The sequence below is a fragment of the Corvus hawaiiensis genome, chromosome 1 (genome assembly GCF_020740725.1).
Source record: "Corvus hawaiiensis isolate bCorHaw1 chromosome 1, bCorHaw1.pri.cur, whole genome shotgun sequence".
NCBI classification, from domain to species: domain Eukaryota; kingdom Metazoa; phylum Chordata; class Aves; order Passeriformes; family Corvidae; genus Corvus; species Corvus hawaiiensis.
The window spans coordinates 71,552,371-71,571,196 of NC_063213.1; the positions used below are offsets into that span (position 1 = coordinate 71,552,371).

Genomic DNA, 18,826 nt, shown 5'->3' on the forward strand with positions numbered 1-18,826 from the left:
TTCTCAAAATAATAGTTTATCAGTAAGAATTAATTTCCTTTTTTTAAATGCTAGGTATGCACCTGTGCCCCTCATTCATATTTGCAATTGCCACAGCTATAGGAACAAATTGGATATACAGATAACAAGGAACTGAAATTTCATGCTGATTGCTGCTCCAGCTGTGAACTTGAGCACAACAGTGTGTGCGTGTTCCATGGCAGTTGTGCTCATCTTGGTGTGTAAGGCCTTCAGTGTAGTGAGGTATTTAAGATGGTGCTTATTCAGGGAAACTTTTACTTTTAAATGTGTTCTTATGTTGAGGATACAATTAAGAACTATTCTTGAACAGGGAAGATTCCATTGCTCAATGCCTGAAATATGATTTAAAGGCTGTAAGTGATCTTACAGTTGCTCTTTTTTTTTATAAATTCAGTAACACTGGATTCTTATGACTTACTTGCACCTACAGCTCCCTAAATAATTTTCAGCAAGGTTTGATCTGTATTTCTGATTCCAAAACCACTTCCATTCAAGTAATATCAACACTACTACATGTTCTTCAGCAGTGCACTTCAAAGCACGATACAAACATAAGTGTAAATATTTTCATAGTACAGAGAGAGGAGAAAAGAGGGAAGTACCTTCTTGGCTGCACACTAGACGCCTCTCAAGGTGATAGGCACAAGTCAGGTCCCCGTGCTCTGAAACTGGAGTACCAGGCTGTGAAACTTCCTTCTTGCTGAACTAGAGTTCTGTCTGGGCAGAGGGAGGGGCTGGAGCCAGGTGCAGAATCCCGCTGTAAGGTTGTTCAAGTGACATAGATTCTCACTTGCAGTACTTGGCCACTTGAATTTCAGTGTCTTGTAGAGCTAAGCTGTATTTGTTTTCAGCAAGGCAGGGTTTTCCTCAGCCCTCAGCAGCAGTGTGGTGTGGAGATCTCTTGATTACACAAATGTTTCCTGTTGTGACATGCACAGGCTGGGCTCTGTTAGCATTGCAGTTAAACAGTCAGGAGGTGCAGCTTCCTTAGCAAATTTTGGAATTTCTTCTCCAGGACAAACTTCTTGTTCCCATCACATGAAGAAAGAAAGGAAACAGCAGCACCTCCATTGCAGTTCAAGGCAATGAGCAGCTGATCCTGAGTTAACCGTACGGCTGAAAGCCACGTGCAGAGAAAACAAACTTGAGGAAAAGGAACCCCAGCTTTGTTATACCTGGATTGATTACAGGTCTGTGTTATCCATTCTAGTGTTATATTAAATGCTGTGTTAAAATTAAACCAGTATTTTACAGATTTTGCTTTTAATTTGTGTTGATACTATTTGCAAAGCCAGACCTTGTAATTGCCAGTAGACTCAGCGACCCCATACACTAATCCTCTTACTGTGTCTTTGACTCTTCCATTTTAAGCTATTTGTTTTGTTTGTTTGTTTTTTAGAGAAAAAGAGCTTTGCTGCCTGTTAAATATTAATGCACTAAAAGATTCTCTTCCAGAACTTTATAAATCCTTCCTTGCAATTATTTCTTTTTATCTTTCTTGCTCATATGGTGTCTTAAGCCCTTTTTGTTTCAGAGCTCTACAACTCCTCAAGGTACAGTATTCATCACTACTGATAGAGATGGATTAATGTGGATTCATTAAGCTGCAGCCAACACAGTGACTTGAATGTAATGGTTTTACATAATGCCCTAAATAGCATGACTGGCGCATTTGAAGTGACCCAAGAGATTCCAACGTTTTTGGTATCAGCTTTTCATGAGGTTAGTCATCTCCCATTAATTCCCTTGTAAATATCTTAGAGGATACTGTCTGTTGTTTAAAGGCTGTGCATAAAGGCCTTTCATGTGAGACTGAGGATATGTTTCCGCCATACAGCAGGTTTGGCAACAAAGTTGGCTTAGAAAGGTCGTGCCCCTAGTCACTGGTATTTGCCTCTTCTGCGTGGTGTGCTGCCACTCCAGTGTGCCAGGATGACGGGAGCAGCACTGTCAGCAGGGTAATGGGAATGTTCTGCATTAAAACAAGTTGCGCCTGAAGAATCTCAGGTATCCCTTTAATACAGTAAGAATCTGTCACATAAATGCAAGTTAGTTATTTGTGAATGGCATAAGCATTGAAGTGAGAATAGCATAGGGGAAGCTAAAGCCTCAAAATATCTGTTACTGATGAGTTATCCTAGTACAGAGTGCTATGAACAGCTGCATCTACAGTACTTTACTTGAAGGATAAACAAAGATCCGCATTTTACCCTTTGAAGGAGCCCTTCTAATTTATTTCTTCAATACCGAAGGTGTCTCTTGTTAAGAGTAAACATAAAAATCCTCAAAGGAAATTAACAAAATAAAGCCTTATACAATTAAAATATTGGCAGGATCAACTTAGAAGTTAATACTAAAATAGCTCACTGTCACTTCTGTGGCACCCCTGGCAGCCCTCTCAGAAAGGCTTCCAGGAAATCTGTACAGAACATATCTGAGCTGTCTTTGATGAAAATGACTATAAGGAGTTAAATCTAGGAGAGTAGGGGGTTTGTTTTGTTCCTTAGCTATTCTAGTGACAAAATGCCCATTGACTTCTAGGCTGGGAGCCATGAACTTGTGTGCAGAATCACTTTCATGTGTCATGCCAGCAGCACATGAAAAGGTGCCTCGGCTTCAGCCCTCCACCCCTCCCTTGCACACTGGCTCAGCCGTTTCAGCTGTGACTGCGCAGTCACAGGGCTGTGACACGCTGTTGCATGAGATTAAGAGAGCTCTTTGTAACACACTGGAACGATGGGAATGAGCTTGGTATTCATGGGTGAGGCTAAACCAAACTTCCAGGAAAATGTCTATCATTTCACCGGCAGATCACGTGGCTCCCCGTACGGTAACCCACAGTGGGGGTTACTGTGATGCCCTGCTCTGTGCTCTCTGTCAGTCTGTGGAGAAGCTGGCCTGGGACAGTGCAGAAGGGAAGCCACAGGAAAGGGAGAACAGCTAATATTTTGGGATCCGGGTTTGACTGAAGTGAAAGCCTGCATTGTTAGCTTCGCAGATGTTAGTCAGGATACTTCAAACTACAGTCATGTGTATATAATTGGCATTGAAACTCTTTCAGAGGCAGCATCATCCTGCTTTTGGCTTTCCAAAGGTGTCCTTTGTTGCTTTCTAAGTGCCAAGAACAAATCTGAATGCTCTGTGAGACTCCACCTGATCTGGTCAGAGCAAGGGTAAACCAGGTTCTCCAAACGGATGTGAATTTTCATTGCTGGAGTAGAATAAGCTCATCGTTTTCCCAAGCTCATACATGCCCAGGCACCATCACTGGTAGCATGTTCTCCAAGATATTCGGTGCCTGTGACCTAACTACTCCACAGATCAAGACATGCCTTGGGATTAAATTTTCATCAGCCTCTTGATAAGGCAGGCAATGAACCCATTGTGAAAACCCATTGGTGGCCCCCACGCAGTTGGGAAATGCTGTGTTTGAAAGTCAGCTGGATTTTTAGGAACACTGTTTATGCCAACAGGTACTGATAACCTGCTTTCATAATAATAGCACAAACTTCACTTTCCAACAACCTGACATGCTTCTTTGCCACACCAAACAGATCTGTCCTGCACCAGAAGTGGATCTGGAATGCCATACTGCCAGGAAGCAAAGCTTTCCAGCATTCTTTTTCTGACCAAAAAAATGGTGGTGCACACGGTGAAGAGTTTACTTGCAGAATTGAAGAGACAGAGGGATGGAGCTGCCTTGGTACCTGTGACTGTGAGCAATCAGGCTTTTGAAAGAAGCCCAGCATGGTGGGGTTTTCCATGAGATTGGTCCATGGTACAGCACACAAGAGCCAGCCAGAGAGCTGTTCTCCACAACGATTGCAGTCAGGCTGCTGGCCAGGGTTTATATCCACCACACAGCTGGGCTGCAGGCATTTCTGGATCATAGCCAAGTATTTTGTGTCCTACCATTCTTGGCTGCCCTTTTATATTTTCTTCATATCAGATCCCAGCATACAAGGAACTTGGAGCAGATTTTTAGGTGGCTGCTGGAAACCCATTTATCACATTATTCCCCACATGGTGGCATTGCTTGCAAAAAGTATCCACGGATTCCAAGTGTGTGATGTTTTGTTCTCAGGTGCTTTAGCCAGAGTTCTCCTGCCTCGAGGGAGCAGGCATGCCTTCTCCTCTTCACTTACTCTGAGATTGAATGCTCTTCCAAATCAGATGGACCATGAAGGTCTCTGAGACCAGCAGCCAGGCTCAGGGGCCCTCAGGGAAGCTGTGTAGGAATATGCAGAAAGCAACTACTAGAAAGGCTCTACTGACTCTCCTTCTGTCATCAGTGGTGTGGACCAGGTGTCAAAGGAGCGGTCACATTGCTCTGGAGCCACCATGGAGTGACAGAGGTCAGGCAGGCACAAATGCAGGCTGCTCCATGACCATCCCTGAAAGGATGCACTGACTGAAGAAAGCCAAGGAATCTGGAAAGCCTCTGTATGAGATGTCTAATGAACGCATCTCATCAAGAGGAAGTATTGGTAAGTAATGTGCATTACAGTGGATGACCTCTGGACCTCCTCAGGAGGTCATCCTTCCAGGAGCAGGGTGAACGTCAAAGTGAGATCACATCACCCAGGGCCTCGCCGTGCACAAAACCTCAGTGAGGCAAGACCTGGCAGGCTGGAATTAGCAGGCTGAGTCACTCAGCCAGGAATCAGTTGTCAATGTGGTCGCTGTTGAACGAGTGTAATGACAGATTGTCAAATACCTAAACAAGGGCTGCTTCTTGGCAAGAGTCGAGATACTGAAATGATTTGTAAATCATCTGCAGGATTTCCTACCTACATCTTTTCAGCACCAAAAGTGGATTAGACTACTGGTCCTTCTAGATAGCATCCTGTTGCAAAGGGGTTGTTACCACACACTTCAAGGGAAGATGAAAGGACAGTGATGGTAGATGGTGTGGGACAACCAGTCTCGGAAACCTATTCCCAAACCGTTGCAGTGGTTGGATGCTGGCTTTACCCCAAAAGCATGAGTATAAATCCCTTTCAAAGCTCCTGTTTGTTTTTATGCGTGTATTACCAGTCCTCTTTTGGCTCCTGCTGAGATTTTGGTTGTGATGATACTAGGTAGGAAGGATTTGGCTGAGTAATTGCATGCTGTGCAAAAAATTTATTTCCTTTTTATCAGTTTTAAATGTGTCCGTTTTCAATTTAATTGAATATTCCTTTTTGTTTAAACTGTGGAAGGGAAACCAGCAGCATGTATTTGTGAGTGGATTTCCTGGACAGGGGCTGGGATTTGTTTCCCTCTGCTTCAAACCAGGAGAAAATCACAGCAGAGTAGAATACGCAAATTAAGGGTTCTGGTTAATCAAACTCAATAGTAATTTGGAAAAAAAAGAAAGTCTTAGGGGATTTAGTCCTTACAACACACCCATATTTTTTTCTCTGCCTCGCTTCCCCCTTCTTCCTTCAGGAATGATTCAATACAATATCTTGTGAGAAATCTATAAATTTCTAATTGAGCAAGCTACTGGAAAGTCTCCCGGCTCATGGCAGGGAGGTTGGAAATAGATGGTCTTTAAGTCCCTTCCAATCCAAACCATTCTGTGCTTCTATGACTAAAAATCAAGGCAAAAATCAAGGCAAAATCAATCAAACTCCTTAACCCTACTGCTTTTTTCCAGCTGTAAAACAGTCACCAGACCATCCTTTATTCAAGGGGCTAATTAAGTATGATCCCTTTTTCTTTCTTGGAAAGGTTATTAGAAAAGAACCCAAGCAATGTCTTTGTTATATTTTCACTGAGAAAGTTCCTTCTTTGGCAGAGGAAGGGTAATTGTGATAGCAAGCTGCTTCTGTTCCCAAATTCCCTGATGTGCTGGGGTCATGTTGCATATTTGCACTCTGCTTTAACAAGGAACAACAACAGAGACAGAAGGGCTTATTTTTGGTGTCACTACATTTAGAGCAGATGTTATAGGCTCAATTATCCTGGTACTTCAGCTGTAACATTGCATTATTCTCTAAGCTCCGTATCCTTGGCTGAAATTGTTTTGTTGGAAGACACTGCTTTCCAAAAGCTGGTGCTTCTGCTCCCCCACTTAGTATAGCCTGGCAGCTACCTTCAGGAAGCAAATTTATCATTTTGGATTGCTTCTGCACCGTAGCTACAAATCACATTGAATGTACTGCTGAACAAAACATGTTTTGTAATGTGGAGCATCTGCCCATTATAAGAATATCCAGCATTTTAACGCCAGATCATTAGTCACCAAGTGTAAATTGATAGGTTATCAAGTTCTGCATATTTCAGTCAGTGTTCAAATAAACCCCACTTGTGTAATGCAGGAATATTCTAAGTTCAGCATCCTCACAGTATAGGTATCTCCATATATAACAGTGTTGTGAAACAGAAAGACACGTCCTGCAGCTCCTGAATCACAGCTTTGAAATGCAGCATGACAATTATTTCATTTTGAGGCCAATGGTGATGAGCTCTGTGAGCATGGCGAGTAATTAGAAGAAATAGGGATCACTTGACTCATCTTTTCTTCCTGCCTTTGCCAGGTCTTTAAAGATACCATTTTCACCATCTAAAGCCTACTCTGTTCATTTACTGTATCTTATTGTTCTGGAGTTATGTTTATGAAAAGGGACTCTACATTTTTAATTTAAAGGTTTTTTTTCTCTTTGAAGCAATGAACCCATTTTAAATGCTTTCTGGAAAGGTGATGTTATTCAGAATGAGTAAATGGAGATGAAAATAACTGAAAATAATGAGTCAAGCCAATAAAACTGGCAGAGGAGTCAGCCAAATGGTAGCTTAAAGAAGGCAGATCACATATTAAAAAAGAATTGAATCATTTTCTTTTTAAAATTCAACTAGACACACAATTCCTTATCTCTGTCACCTAACATTTGCCACATCTTCTACTTTATGAACACAAACACTTTGCTTGGTAAAAAGGCAGAATCTTTCACTACAACGTATAGCAAGATGTGGCTGTTTTACACTGTTTCTGTTATTAAGTAGTGTTACAACAAGAGGGGGCTTGTTAAAATTTTATTGTTTTAGTAGCAGCATTCTCCAGAAAAAATATTAATATATTTCCTACACTGGGACTGTCTGAACAGATTATCCAACAATTACATATTAATTATTAATCACCCAGTGCTTCGGAAGCCACCCTGTGGCTCTCTAGTGCAGGAACTCTACTGCTTCTGCAACCTAATGATATGATTTTCCCAGCTGCGGTGTTGCAGTGCTCAGCCAGACGGAAGGTTAATGACAGAGGGAGACATAAAGTTATAGGGATGCCTAGGGTTATACCTCACCTTGCTTGGAGGAGGTTATGAAACAGTAACCTAAACAAATTCAGCAGGCAAAATACAGAAAACTAGTTAGATGACAGATTATAGTTAGGATTGCAGTGGGCATGTGTTTTAAGTGGTCTGTATAGGGATTAATGGAAATACCTAAAAATAAGCAAATAGGGAAGATCTTCTCCTCCCACATTCCCCAAGAACACCTTTTCTGAGTCCATGTTTAAGTGACAAGCCTGAGAACTGTGATTTGCATTATCTGTACGCATTCTTGGCTGTACATGGCTACCACTCAGGAAAACAAGATTGATTTCTCATTCTCAAGCACATTTATAATGTCTGTGCAAATGAATGTAGGGCATATTCTGGCTAGATCAATATTTATGCAGCCTACTTTAGAAAGCAAGGGAGTTGCTACTGAGCAGCAGGGGATCTTGTAATTCCTTTTCCTATGGTTTCCTCTTTTCCTCGTTTTCAGTGAAATTTGTTTGCATAATGCTCCATGCTCGCAGACAATTAAAGGGAGTTTTCATGAAAGCCCCTCCAAAGGGCCGAGCTGCTGCTGGCCCCAACACAGCGCCTGTGCCTGGGGAGTCCCTGGGGCGGAGGGAGGTGTGGGTGAGCCCGTGGAGCTGCAGGTTAGGCCCGTGGCACAGGTTGGCCCCAGGAATGTGTGGCTGTGGCAAGGTGTGCAGAGGCAGTGAGGGTTTGTGCCGCTCCCCACAGGGACCGGGGGCTTTCCTCGCCAGCTGGAAGTGGAGCTGGTGGCTTCTGCCCCCTCCCTCCAGCTCCATCGAGCCACTTGTCTTTGGCTTTGCGCACTTCATTCCACTTGCGAAGAGCAACAATTAATTATCCTAATCAAACCCAACTGCAGAATATCGAATACTGTGGTTTGTTTCATTCTTCGAGGTTCACCTCTTTCGTGCACACATTCCCCATTCCGTTGTCACAGCTAATCTCTTTCATTCATTTTGAAATGGTGGGCAGGGGGCCAGGGGAGAACGGAACACATAACAAATCAAAAGGCAGTAGCAAAACATTAAAAAGAGCCAAGCTCCCAGCAGTATGCCAGCATCCATGTTTGAAAGGATCTTCCTAAACAGCTGTTTTCTCACAGCACAGCTTTCATTTTGTTGATGCTTAGGAGGAAGCAACTTCACTGACCCACAGACAGAAGGTGGCCTTTGTGAATAACCTTTAGTTTTCCTTCTGCCATATTTACCAGATTTTTTTTTTTTTAATCTGACTTGATTAAACTCAAGGGCCTTCAAATGCCCCTGGTAATGCAAGTTTCTGCACAGTGATGCATGTCTTTGGAAATTAATTGGGAGATGATTACAAGTAACTTTACAGTATTGGTATCTTCTGATTCACTGTCAATTTAATTTGCCATCAAATAAAATACACTTTATGTATATAAAGTATTCCCTGCAAGCATTATTTTTTTCTAAAGAAGCTCTGCCATGATGCAAACATGACAAGCTCTAGGCTATTAAATCATCTTGATTTCCATGGCCATAGCACTGAAATGCAGCATTAGCAAATACAATTTATTGAATGCCTCTGTAGTAAATAGTTCCATTTTTTTCAAGTGACTAACTAGGCAATAAGAACCCTGTCACTTCTGTGTTGACAAAGTATCTTAGTTACTGAGTAACTATAGAGATGTTTCCCTTATGCTTGACGTAATTATCAAAATGCCTTTCAATAGCTGGTGAAAATGTTAAGGCTCAAAGAGTAATTCCTAGAGTGTAGTTCACTGTTTGCAGAGACATACAAATCAGAGTGGCACAGGCCAGCTATGCACCCGCAACTAAAAAGATCTTCAATGCATTTCTTCTTGCCGTCAGTCCATTTGGAGCAAACTGGAACATCTGAGGCTGCCCTCCAAATCAAGTTTCAGATTCGGTCAGCCTCAGGCACACGGCCAGGAGAAGAGACAGCCACAGACACCCTAGGGCATAAGTCACAAATTCATTTGCTTCCCTTAAAGCTCCAGCTGCTGGAGTTCTGTGATTAGGTAAGGACTTACACTCTGTGTTGGCTTGTTCAGAAAGAGGGGTGCAATTGAAAGTATGTGCAAAGCTTGCCCCAAGAGCCCCAAATCCAAAAGGATACTGGTTTTGCTACTTCCTTGAGCTGTAGGCAAATCTTTCTTCACAGGTCCCCGGCCTGTGCTGTTTTAGTACTTAGGGGTGGTTCAGATTTTGCCCTGCTGCTGTTAGCTCTCTACAGATCTTTACTCTTGGGAGCCTCTGGCAGACATCCCAAAGCTGGATGTGTCCTATGGCCTGAAGAACATGGACTAGTGCACTGTGGTGGGGGACATTTCCTGCTTGGCATTCATGCTGTGCTCTGCATGGGTGATTTTTCTCCTGTAAGTGATGCGTAACATGTAGAATTCCAGCCTGAGCTGTACTCAATGAAAAATGAAGGCTGGAAGGGATCCCAGTGGGATATTTACTGTCTCTTACTGGCTTAGGGTATTATAGATACCATACAAAAATATTACTTACTGTATAATGTCAACAATAATATATAAACTGTACCCATGTTGTTCCAACAGGTTGTCTTTTAGATATGCAGTGATGGAGACTCCATCACCTCCATGTCTGGCTGCTGTCTGTCCTCTGCCCCACTGCCCTGACCAGCTATAATTATTTCTCAGTGACTAACCCGAAACTGCCTTGCAGATAATTGCCTTCCGCTTTGCAGCCCCACATGTTGAAATACCCTTTTTTCCTTCTTCAGGTGGAACAAGGGCAGTGCCTTTGGACTTTCCTCATAGGTGATGTTCTCCAGGCCCCCTGTTAGCCACAGGACTGCCCCTGTGTCCAGCTTGGGGGGGCTCTCAATCTGGAAGAGCCATACCCCAAAACCACTGCCTGACTTCCAGCAGGGTAGAGGAAAAGGGCTTGTGCCTGCACCTTGTGAGCTATGCCCTTGTTGGTACATCCCAGCATGGCGTTTGCCTTTGTCTCAGAAACACGGTGCTTCCAGGCTTTAGCTCACAAGCCAGCTTCCTGCCCAGTAATCTGCCAGCCAGGCTATTGCCTGGCTGGATTTGTCCATTGCTCCTGCCTGATAGCACCAGCTCATATGAACTTGTCCCTGTTCTGAATTGCGCCCTGTGTTTCCCCCCACCCCAGGACAGCGTCCCCTCAGCGACAGCAGTGACAATGCCAGCCCTGGCACCAGCCTGCCCTGCTGTTCCTGGTACAGCCACTGCGCCTGCTGTCACTCCCCCTCTTGCTACAATTTGACAAGCCTTGTGTCACCCTCTTGTAAATTTCTCTTTTGAGCTTACTTATGATGAGAATGGCATCAGAGACACTGTCAAAACCACTTGGAAGCCAAGATATGTGACATCTACTGCCTCTCTCCTTTCTGTAAGACTGATGATTAGCCATAAAAGGAAATAAATTTGCTTTAGCTCATTTAGTGCTCATTCCTTTTATCATCATGTGTGAACTAGTCCATATTTGATTCTATGCTCCAATATTTCCAGGGCATTGACATGAAGTTTTCTCCTTTGCCCTCAGTTTTAAAGGCAGCCACCCTATTTGTCCATCTCCATGACAAGTCACAGGTTGACTCATCCTCCATCAAGTCTGACAGACAACTAACTACTCATGGCCCAAAGGTGCCATTATCCAGGTCTTCAAGTATCTGAGGTCAAAGTATCGCTGCCAATTTGCAAATGATTAACTTCTACATGAACTCTTCCCTTGTTAGAATCATCCATCTTTCCCACTGGTGCTGCTGGTGTTTGTGTTACCCACCCACATGCAACTGGTGTTTTGGGGAAGAAAAGTAGAAACTAAAGGCACTAAACACTTCTACAGAAAGGAGCACGATGAAAGCATTCCTGTTTCAGGAATTAGAGGTCATAGAATCATAGAATTGGATTCCTGATCTGATTCACATTGGAATGTGGTTCCCAGTGTCCCTTGATAATCCCCTCTCGGCTTACACCTTGGCCCTTGCTTGCCTCTTCATGTTGGGGCAATGCTTCGTACGTGCTGCCTGTTGGCTTGCCGGGCCTCCTCTTCCTGGGCATTTCCCTCCTGTGCTGAGGATGGAAGACTGCAACAATTAAGGAGTAAAAAGTTTTAGAGAGCAAATAAGTGAGTCATGCCCTGGTACAAGTTACTGTAAATAAAATGAAACAGTAAATCAGCAGATTTCATGGAAACAGACTTGGCTCATGGAGCCAGCACAAGAAATTTGTGCATTCGCAGATCCACCCAGGCGTGGCCATCCCTGGTGCCCAGTGTCCCACCCCAGCTCGCAGGACTGATGAAGCCAATTTCTCACAGTGCTGTTTGCATTGAAAGGAGTCGGTTCAGAGTGAAAAACACTCTTCTGCAGCATAAATCAGCCCTACAGAAACTCGGTGCTCAGCCATACCATTAATGCCAGAGCTGTTGTGCTGCTTCGAACTGGGGAGCAGGGACATTCCCAAGGCAGCACAGGGAGAGACAAGGAGAGGGCAACAGGAATGCCAGGGTGCAGGTGTTTGACATAATCTTTGAAAAAGGCCAGCAGCTGCTCTCTGCCACTCTACCACTACTTCTTTCTCCTCTTTGGCTGACCAAAAAGCACAGGCCAAACATGTTTTGTTAATAATGAAGAAAATTGGCTCTTTGTTGACAGAGCTGCCACTACACATCTCCGGAAGTTCCATGAGCAGCTCTGCTCAGGAAAGCAATGCTTGATTAAACTGAACCCTGGCTTCTGAAATACTGGAGCAAGGGCTGTTGTGGGACTTCATCCAATATAACTGTGTTTTATTTTTATTGCTCCTCATCTGTTTTCCCTGATTTTGGTAAGGCCAGAGAGCACCTTGGCTCAGCAATCTTTGCTCTCAGCAGTATGAGGACAATCACACACTGAGTGACCTTACTGAGGTGCCTGACACATAAAAACTCTTCTGCCGCCTGGAGTCCTGCCTGAACCCATTTTTCTCTCTCCTTCATGAATATTTATAGCGGCAAAACTAGATATTTCATGAACTAGTGTGGAACTTCAAAATTATTCAATGAGCAGTTTCATATAGAATGAAGTTCCTTGGCAATTCTTCCATATAGTTATATCAGTAAGATTCATGCATGTGCAATTCCCAGGGTGAAATCAATTCTGCTATTTTTTTTAGGAAGGGATAGAAGATTAATGTGACTCTCCACACGTTTTCATCCCCTGACTTTGCTGGTTTCCATTCTACTGTAAAGTGGTGATAGTGCCCCTGCCACTCAATTTCTATTTTCCTGTGCCCACATATTGCTTTCCTCTTCCTAGGGTTGTCTGTTTTACCTTTCCTTTTTGTGTCTCCTTTTTTATCTCACATCTAAGATCACTGTTTTGTTGTGAGACATTGTCTTCCTCAAAATGTATCAATAACAGAGAAAAAACGGAGGAGCCAGTCAATGCTGTGGTAGGCGAGAGGAGTAAAGTAGGTTAGGCAGTTAACATTCATCAAATATTTAGTGAGTGACACAAGCCGAGGCCAGCTGTACGGGATCTTGATATGTTTTCTCTTTGTACAACTTGGTTAGTCCATCACACAGCTCCCTGCAGAGCCCCTCAGCACTTACCCGTGGCCCTGACCTACATTTTGTACGGCGGGTGTGCCCGTCTTTCCCCAAATGGCAAAGCCCGGTTTGGAAGAGGGTTTTGCTCCTGTTTCAAGGCACCTGCAGCCATGCACAAGCAGAAATCCAGCATCTGGGCCCTGCCTGCCCTGGCTGTGACCTGAGCTGCTGTTGTAGGTAAATGTTCCTAAGCCCTTACTGTAAAATGGTCTCTGTGTTTCCCTTTTTCTTATTCAACCCTTTTCTCATCCTACCTTTTCCTTCTTATAGCAGACAGTGCTCTGGGAGAAGCCAGCATTTCCCAGTGGTAAGATCAGCTGAGCTCGCCAAATTTCTCTAAGCCACAGTGCTGGAAGGTTGGGTTTGTCTTGTGCTGGGATTTTTGTTCCCCCAAAACACCAGGAAACCTGCTAAAGAATTATCCTATAATGTCACGGGAATGGGTTATCAATTCAAAAAGGCTTTAAGATTGCCAGGGAGATGAAGCCAGCAAGCACTGTGCCACACCAAGCTTTGTCATGCCACACACAGTGTGCTGGGCGCTTGCTGTTTCTCTGGGTGCCCACAGTGCCCACCACCTGTGGGGCCAGGTGGCTCCTTACACTGGGCTGCATTACAATGTAAGGGCCCATGGCTGTTCAGAGCCCACAGACACAAGGACCTGGGACAAACTGCCTTGCCTCATCCCTTAAATCCCACACTGTGCCCTTTCCACTGCCAGGCTCTTTTCCTCAGCATCCTGGTGCAGGTGTGCTGCTTCACTCAATGACTGTTTGCTGGCACGTGGATTCCTCTTTCTTTACAGCAAGGTTGGGTCTCCTGACAGCTCCTGCAATTTGTGTGCCCCATTCCCCCTCTCTGAGCTGCCTGCCAGGAACCCACACACCTTTTGGGCTTCCACAGCCCAGAATCGAGGGGTCCTGCTTCACACATACCTACCAAGTGCATCTCTTTGCCTTCATTTTTGTTCATCTGGGTTGCTCTGTACTGCAGCTCTCTGCCAGGCAGCTCCCTACACGTAGGGCAGATCACAGAAACATGAGGCAGCGGGAAAAGCAGCGAGGGCTCAGGAACGTGCTCCGATTTGCTAAAATTGCTTGATGAAGCTTAGAGCGGCAACTTCAGGCACTTGCAAAATATGTAACAAAAGTAGCACCCTTAGGCAAATATAACCCTAATTTCTTCACACAATAATTAAAAGGGCAAATTTAGGAGAAAATATTAATCCCTGTCCGTAGAAGACTTGCTTTTTTCTTTTTCTCCAGGCTAGGAATATCAATGGAGTTAAACATTTGTTGATGCTTGCACAAGCAGAGCCAGAGCAAGAGAGCTGAGTAAAGGCAAACCTTTCCAAAGGAGAAGCCAGAGCCTGCTGTCGCTGGCAAGATGCAGGGTTCGAAGGAAATGAAGATGAGTGAGATTGCAAAACTGAGATGCCTGCACTTGCAAATTACTTGTAATGGCTCCAGAAACGACTTGCCTAGTGCTGTTGTTTTACCTTTTACCTACCACTAGGTATGCACCTCAGCTCATTAAAGGGCTGTATCGAGACATATAATTTGTTTACAGCTCGTTAATTGCCATTATAATAACAATAGCGTGATACATGCGAAAGCACGCTGGCGTTTTGGTGGTAGAGTGCAGGCGAGCCTCCCGATGGCAGCTCATTGCTTGCCCAGAGCCCGCTTCCAAAACACTCTTTAGTCCTATTAGGAGTAATTTCGGAGGCAGATTGGGGAGCACGAGTCTTCCCTTTGCCACAGACAGAACACACACGGTTTAAACTTGTTTCCTTCTTAATTACGGGTGAGCAAAGCACAGGCGCTGTTCTTTCCATCTGGGTCATTTAAGGTTTGAAAAGAAGCTAATGAGGAAGCCAAGAGTGGTTCTCTAACTTCTCTATCCAAGTTGTAACACATGCAGTGGTAGAACTTCTCTTGCAGCAGGAGCAATGCCTACTGCTCCCGGCAGAAGATCCTAAGCCATTCCCCTGGGTATCAGCTCAGAGGTTACCGCTTCCCTTTGGACACAGTCCTTAGGCTGACCCAGTGTGCGGGGCTGAAAAAGGTGGTGAATCAGCTCAAAAAAAAAGGACAGAAAGGGAAACACGTATTGTATTGCTGGCTGAACCTCAGGTCCTAATGGGAATTTTGCTTGCCTGATGCAGGGTGCAGATTTTGACTGGGATGCCGTGAATCCTGGTAATGTCCTCCTCTGGCATTTGGTGCTTCTTCTGAAAAAAAAAATCAGATCTCAGAATATGGAAATGGGCTTTGCACTTATTTTCTCTTAAGAAAAGTTAAAAAACTGCAGGGAAGTAAAAAGGATTTGAAGGTTTTACAAAATATACAGACAACTATTTCTTCTATCAGCTTTAGTAAGTACAGCCAGGTTCTGACTGAGGGACATAAATTCTCTTTTTTGGAATGGAAACATTTTTCCTAGTAGTTTACTATTCTCTGAAGTTGTCATGAAGCACAGAGCAATTGTCAGCAATGCGCCCCATGAACACAAAAGTATCTTGGATAAACTCTATTACAAGATTTTGCCTTTCAAACATTTTTAATTGCAGTGATCACTGTTTGCCAAGAAATAAAATGTATAAAGAGAAGAGGTTCCGCTTGGTTCAGTAATAGATCTAGAATGATTATTTTTTGGTTATAGAAGGAAAAAGCCTTGCTGTTTTCATTGTGTAGCTTGAGAAAAAATCTTTCTTGCCAAGAGATTTTATGAGAAGCACAGGCTGTGCTATAAAATCATGCTGTATTCTTCATTTAATCACAGGGAGCTGATATAAAATGCAGACACTGAAAGCAAGAGATGAAATCTCACGACTTTGTGTGAACCCACTCTTGTGATGGAGGACAACTCCTGACTTTGGTTTTCACTGCAGTAATGTGTAAGTCCTGACAAACACTTTCAATTCATAGCATCTGCTATGTTTCGTGCTACAGCTCCAGAGCCAAGTAAACATCATATCACAGCAGTGGATTTCCCCATTTTCATGACATCAGCTCCTTAGCAGAGCATTTAGTGGCTGAATGCTTTGGTCATGAGTGTGGCCTCTTTCTTGGTCATTTTTCCCAGCTTGACTCCAGTACCAGGCTCTTTCTGGCTTCCCATGTACAGCAGAAATCAATTTCTGATTTCCCCGGAGCCATCACCAGATCTGTATTTGCAGCCAGGGCTGCCTTGCAGGGGTTTCTGCAGCAAGGGGAGAGGCTGTGACACTGACTGTGTCAGCCACAGCACATTTGCCAAAAGCCTTGCAATGTGTGTTATGCAGAGAAAAGCCTTCAGCCCTCCTAGTCTGGTCTTTGTGAGGCTCCTAGCTGAACTTAGATATCTCTGCCTGGAGGTCCTCTATGATAGTCTACTGGGGACATGGCAGAAGATGGCAGCTTCATCTGTCTCCCAGAACTAACCAAGATGTTGCAACTACAAGGGATTTACAGCAGGATTTTTTTGGAAGCAACAGGAAAAAGATTTTAAGACAGAGCTCACGGGGGCTCTTCTAGAACATCCCTCTTTCTACAAGCCAGATTAACAGGAACAGCTAACTTTCTTTTCTTTTTTTTTTGCCTAGGATGTGCTCCTGTGGCAGCATGAGTGGCTCTGGATTAAACCTGGTACATCTTGAGGAAGCCAGATTTGATAAGGATTGCTTCCCCTGGCTTTTCAAAGTGGGAAATTTAGGTTTTACTGTTTCCACATGTAGAAATGTGCTTCATGGAGTTGTCACCATTATGCAATGCACTTGGATTTTGCTGCCACTTTGACTTTTTCCCCTGTGCTCACAAATGAGGTCTCCATGGAAAGCTATTAGGCACCTTGCATCTTCCACTGGAGCAGACACCACATATTAGTTCAGAAGTGTTATCTTTGTTCCCTCACTTATGCCAAGCACATTAATCTTGATGCAAAACAAATTAAAATGTTGTCATCTATACTGGGACAGTTGCAGGGCAGGCAGTGTCTGTGTAATGTACATAGACACCACTGTTTAGGGTGTGCTTTGTTACCTGGAATAAATTAGTTGCAGTTTCTTGATCTACAGTATGGGATCCAGCTGTTGTGTAACTCTGGAAGAACCTTCTGTGGTTACACAACATTGCTTGGTATCACCCCCATCTTTGATCCAACTGTGCAATCAAAGCTGTGCTGCGAGCACAAGTGCATTTGTACACCACACATCCCTCTTCCCACCCGCCTGTGTGCAGACAAACACATCAAACACCACTTGCTTGTTGGGGCAAACAGGGAACAATCCTCTTTTTCCTGTAGACTGTGAGGGAATTGAGGTCAGAAGCTGAAGCAGGTTCATGACAATGATGATTTTGATTTGAACTGCACTCGTGGATGCTGTTTCACTCACAGGAAAAGCAACCTACCCTTGCCCCAAAGCACCAAACGGCCACACGTCCTCTGCCCAAAATGAGTCTTGTAAATGAAAATGTGGCTTTTGGGCCAGCTCTGCTTTCCACTCCTGACATTTTCCGTCTGGGATTCATAAACCCTGGGTCATTCCCATTTATGTCACATGAAAAGAGGAGGAGAAATCCCGCTCCTGCTGGCCACATGAGAGCGCTGGCCAACCTTTGTACCCAGGCTCAGCGGAGGTATCGCTGAGCAAGAGGTTTTGCTCCACCCAGAGAAGGAAATGAGTCAGGTGCCACTGTCCATGAGCACGTGGGGTCACTGGTGCTGCCCGGGGCTGTGGGACAGAGCAAGTGCCAGCTCTACTGTGGCCTTCACTGGGGGTGGGAATGCACAGTCTGATAATATGAGGGTTTTTTACTCTCATCAAGCTCAACACTTTTTCTTTTTTTTGGAAAGAAAAAAAAAGGAGGGGACACCTAATTGATGTACTTTTCTCCCACACATGCTGTGGATGTGCACACAAGGATGAAGAGCCATGCACGGAGGGGGGCTGTGTGTACCCTGCTGTCAGTGGCTCCCAGCAGGCTCAGGGCTCTGGTACCAGTCACACAACCTGAAGAGGCATTTCAGCTTCATTGGAGGCCGTGGTTGCACCTCACCAGAGCCCACCCAGGGTCACTGACATTGGTGCCTCTCTTTACAGCCACAGGTCTCAAGCTGTGATCAGTATCTCCAGGCACAGACAAAGAGGGACACCAGCAAGTGGCAACACAACTCCTTATAAGGACCCTCAGAGAAGAGCAATAAAGATCAGAGCTCATCATTTTACAAACACATAGGGACCAGTCCTCATCCCAGAGCTCCTGCAATGCTTCACAGGCAGCAGTGAAGTAGAGAAACCCTGGCAAGTATCTCCTGATGGTGTTTAAGTCCTCAGCTCCCAGTGAAATCAGAAGGCCTAAGTTAGCCTGGAAGATCTGGCTTGAATGAAGCAGGACATGGTCACAGTCCAAGTAGCGTGGTGGTAGAGAAGACAACAATCCTAAATCTCCTGAATCCCAGCCTTGTGCTCTTTCTTCTGAAGTTCATGAGTGCTTAATCTTTGAGAAGCTTATTCTAAGATTTCCATGTTTGTTTAAAGTTTTAAAACAAAACCTAATCACCTGCAGGCAATCATACATGGCTTTTTTTTTTTCAGTCCCAGATGCAAAACAGCCCTAAACCTGCTCTGCAGATCTGCTGACACAGAGGAGACTAAATGCTATTTTGCTGGTCTTTTTAAACACCTTATTGATTTTTTCCTGGGTTCATGTAAGGTTCACAAGTGGGAGTGTTGGTCCTTTGAGTATGACTGTCCATTTTAAGTGCCACTTTCTGCATTAAAGGACAAGCTGCATAAAGGGCAATATGGATAGTAATGCTGAAGGGCTTGCTCGTGGCCCAGAGCCCCACCAGCTTCATTTGAGATCTGTTTTTCACCTGATAGAGTTAAAGCATCACAGAGGATGGTGTGGAGGTCGCAGCCTTTTTAACCAAGCATGCTGCTGTTGG

At 44.2% G+C, this 18,826-nt stretch overlaps 1 long non-coding RNA gene across 3 annotated transcripts; it reads left to right on the plus strand.

Annotated features, from left to right (window-relative positions):
• The first annotated feature begins 259 nt into the window (after positions 1-259).
• Positions 260-17,330, plus strand: LOC125329186. 3 transcript variants are annotated; one of them, XR_007205078.1, is made up of 6 exons: positions 260-1,211; positions 1,556-1,743; positions 1,859-2,028; positions 3,576-4,508; positions 15,680-15,794; positions 16,482-17,330. It is a non-coding gene; the product is annotated as an uncharacterized LOC125329186 (long non-coding RNA). The 3 variants fall into 3 exon arrangements; XR_007205080.1 differs by lacking the exon at positions 1,859-2,028; XR_007205081.1 differs by lacking the exons at positions 1,859-2,028; positions 3,576-4,508.
• The last annotated feature ends 1,496 nt before the right edge of the window (positions 17,331-18,826 follow it).